This window comes from Anomaloglossus baeobatrachus, chromosome 2 (assembly GCF_048569485.1).
Source record: "Anomaloglossus baeobatrachus isolate aAnoBae1 chromosome 2, aAnoBae1.hap1, whole genome shotgun sequence".
Lineage (NCBI taxonomy): Eukaryota > Metazoa > Chordata > Amphibia > Anura > Aromobatidae > Anomaloglossus > Anomaloglossus baeobatrachus.
In genome coordinates this window covers 282,552,523-282,557,064 of record NC_134354.1, presented here as the reverse complement: position 1 = coordinate 282,557,064, position 4,542 = coordinate 282,552,523, and positions in this window count along the sequence as shown.

Sequence of the window (4,542 nt, the reverse complement as noted above, 5' to 3'; positions counted from 1 at the left end):
CGCATACAGCAGCCTAGCAATGCCAATTTTCATAGTATTTTCCACCCCAAGCTCCTCAACATATCCCAATAGGCATAGCACTGGTTCCCTGGGGAGGACACACCCATATGTTCTTCCTATCTTGTGGATAACCTTAGTCCAAAAGGAGACCAGTCTCGGACAAGACCACATCATGTGAAAAATACCTGCGTCAGATCCCTGACACCTTGGACACTCCGAATTCCTTTTCAACCCCATTTTAAACATCAGTAAGGGAGACCTATATACCCGGTGAATCACGTATAGGTGAGACAGTCTGGCCGGTTCGCTCATGGAAAGTTTAGGGACATACTCCAGGATACTCTCCCACACCTCCTCCGTTATCGGCCCAACTTCCTCCTCCCATTTAGATTTAGTTTTAATTGGGTATTCTAAAAGAAAGGTATGTAGCATATCTTTATATGTGCCAGAAATGATCCCTTTAGTGCTTCCTCCCCCCTTACACACATACTCCAGTACCAGGTCAGTCTGTATGGCCACACTTTGTTTAGCCGCTTGGGCTGCAATCGCATGTTTTAATTGGCTGTAGTGGAGCCAGCCGGACGCCGGTAACTGAAACTCACTCTGTAACTGCGGGAACGATTTCACAATTCCTCCGTCCAATATCTGATGCATGTATATTACACCCTTGCGTCTCCACTCCTCAATATTCCCCATTTTCTGAATCTCCGGGAGATTACTGTTATCCCAGATAGGTGTAAACTTAGTTAACCGGGTCACCCCTCTCACCCTTTTCAGCCTATCCCAGGTCTTATTTATAAGTGCCATTGTAGGAGACGTTCTACCCAGGAGCCCCACCGCACCATCCTCTAGTCCCATTACCAATGGACTTCTACCCACTATGTATTCCAGTACTTCTTTAATGCCCCCATCTTTCTCTCGATCAGACCAACCCCTGAGGTGTTGACATTGCGCCGCTATATAATACAATTCCGGATTTGGGATTGCTAGACCCCCCTCATCCTTCGGCCTTTGTGAAGTCTCTAATCGCACCCTAGGCTGCTTTTTACCCCACACGAGGTCCCTAAACAGCGAGTTTATCCCTTTAAATCTTTTCCTTGAAATACAAACAGGGGCATTGTGCAGTATGTATAGGAGTTTAGGCATTACTACCATCTTTAGCAAATTAACCCTTCCAACAACTGACAAATGTAGCTTGTTCCAGGCATCCACCTTGGCTCTCAATTTTTTAAGGAGAGGCCATAAGTTCACCTGTATGTATTTTTCTACTGGCAGAGATATCTGGATACCTACATATTTAAATTCGTCCACATTCTTCAATTTGTTAGCCCCAGTATCCTCATTTGTCCAGGCTACTTCCCCATCCACCTTAAAGAGGCTCGATTTAGACCAATTAATGGTCAGTCCCGAAACTTCTCCAAATTTCTCTATTATCTGCATGGCATGATCCAATGAGGCTTATGGATCCCCCAAGAAAAGTAATAAATAGTCAGCATAAAGAGCTATTTTCTTCTCTAAATGCCCATACTTAAATCCATGGATCTCCTTTGTCTTCCTAATGGCCGCCGCCAGAGGCTCTATTGCAATAGCAAATAGGAGCGGCGATAGTGGGCAGCCCTGTCTCGTTCCCCGGTGCAACTCAAACGCTGAGGAGGTCATACCGTTAACTCTAACTTTAGCAGTAGGCCTATTATACAACAGCTGCACCCACTTTACAAACCGTGGGCCAAAACCCATATGCTGCAACACTTTCCACAGATACCCCCACTCAACACTATCGAACGCTTTCTGGGCATCTAGCGAAGCGATCACCCTCTGGCCAGGGTTGTCAGGCGGCAACTGTAGATTAAGGTACAATCTCCTGATATTAGCAGCTGTCGACCTATTGGCCATGAACCCTGATTGGTCCATATGGATTAGGTTAGATATAACTCCAGTCAGCCGGTTTGACAACACCTTAGCCAGAAGCTTCACGTCCGCTGTTAATAACGAGATGGGTCTATATGAGTCTGGAAGCCTCGGATTTTTATCCTCCTTAGGAATTACTACTATTATTGCTTCTCTCATAGATTCAGGCAATACACCTTCCCCCTCCGCCACCTCAAAGACTTTCAATAGTTTGGGTAATAGGATTTCTTCTAACTGTTTATAAATTTCAACTGGTAGCCCGTCTGCTCCCGGTGCCTTGTCATTGCTCATGCCATGCAGAGCGCCCTCCAGTTCATCAATAGTAATAGGTGACTCCAGTTTATCTCTATCCGCCACAGACAACACCGGAAGCTCACCTCGCTCAAGAAATGAGTCCACCTCTTCCACCCTCATCTCTCCGCTAGAAGAATATAGCGTGCGATAGAAATCTTTAAAGACCCCAAGGATCTCCTCAACCTCAGTGACCTGTGTCCCCTCCACCGTGTCCATACCATGCACAAATGAACTACTCCTTTGAGCTGCAGCTATGACCGATAATAGATGACCAACTTTTTCCCCCTCCTCATAAAAATGCAATTTATGGAATGCCTGCTTCCTTACCGCCTTCTCCAAAAGCATCTTATTAACCTGTTCATGCGCCTGCCTAAGATTTTGCTTCGCGTCCGTAGTAGTACTCCGGATTGCTTCCAGCTCTGCCTTATCTAAGGCCTCCAGCCTATCTTTCTCATCCTGCCTCGTCTGTGTTTTACGTTTACAGATATCCCTGAACAGGAGTCCCCTGAGGTATGCCTTCATCGCATCCCATACCACCAGCGGACCAGTGCTACCCTCGTTGTGGATAAAGAAATCCCCAAGATCCCGTTCTATATTCCCCATATTAATATGACGGATCCATGCTGGATGAAGCTTCCACTCTCCCCTCCTTCCCCCTGTCAGGGTCCCCCGTCGTATGGACACTAGAATTGGGCTATGATCCGAAATCACTCTTGTCAGATATTGCACGTCGCTTATCATTGCATCCATCAGATCACTAGCTAGAGCCATGTCAATGCGGGACAGAGTGTTATGTGAAGCCGAATAACAAGAGAAGCAGGATACCCTCCCATTCCTCATTCGCCAGGCATCCACCATTCCAAGTTCCCCAATAAGAGTGCCAAACGAAGTCATACAACTATCCTGGATACCTGGAGGTCTACTACTCCTATCCCAGTACAGATCTATCACATTATTGAAGTCCCCCACCAGTAAAAAAGGGATTATTCCCCCCTTCTCAGAGAACTCCCTTATCCCCCTTAGTTTGGTGCACTTATATGGAGGTGGTATATATATTGCAGCTATACACATGAGTCTGCCAAATATTTTACACTTGACGGCCACACACTGTCCCTCTTTATCCACATACACTTCTATCTCTTCATATTGCACAGAGTTATGGATCAGCAGTGATACACCCCTTGCATAGTTGGAAAAGGTGGAGTGATAGGCCTTCTGCACCCATCTCCTATTTAAAACATGTGTCGTCTCCTTTGTTAGATGCGTTTCTAGTAGACATATTACTGACGGGTTCTGGTCTTGAACATATTTAATTATTGCCGCTCTCCTAGACCTATCTGATAACCCTCTAATATTCCAACTCAACACCTTAATTCTATCCCCCATTATCCCACCCAGTAAAACCATCAAACCTTGTAGTATCTCCCCATGCTGCCTCTACCCTACCCCTTTCCCCCCTCCCCCCCTGCTCCCCTCCCCTCCTACTCCCCACCACTTCCTGTTTTCGAGTACTCCCGTGAAGCATCGGGTTTTCCAAACCTGGTCCATAATCCCTACTAAATTCCCCCCTACCTCCCTCGCCTTCCCCTCTTAGACACCTTTTAAAACTCGTCCCTTTTCCAACAATTCTCCACTCCCCCCCTTTCTATGTATAATCATATTCCACTCAACCAATATAACAGTAAAATGGCGAACAGTAATTAAACTGGAATCTCAAATTGTAAATACCACCACCGCGCCAAATTAGGCAGTCCCCATGTCCTGCGAAGCTCACATCAAACCCTTCGCATTCCCCCTGCATACTACCTCAATCCCAAAGGGAAGGAGAAAAAAAAAGAAAAAACAAGAAGGGTCCCCTGTAAGCTCCTAAGGATGTTGTAGAGCCTCAGCCGGCCTTCTCCAACACACTGCAGATTCAGACAGTCAGCTCATTCCTTCAAACGGATCCGCTTTTCGTTTGCGTCCAACCACTGCATGGCTTCCTCTGGAGTTGTAAAAAAGTGCACCCGCTCCAACGCCGTCACTCTTAGCTTTGCCGGGAACATCATTGAGTATTGCACCCCCATCTCTCGCAGGCGCCTCTTTACTCCTGTAAAAGTCATAAGTAGCTTTTGAACAGAAATGGAGTAGTCCGGGTATATGGAAATTCTCTGGCCGTCAATCATAAGATCCTCCATGTCTCTTGCCTTTCGCAGTATAGTGTCCCTGTCTCTGTAGTTGAGGAGCTTGGCTAGCATAGTGCGAGGGCCCCTGCCTGCTGTTTGTGGCTGCATCGGGACTCTGTGTGCACGTTCCACGGCATAGAGCTTGGATAAGACATTAGCACCCATTTTCCCCCTG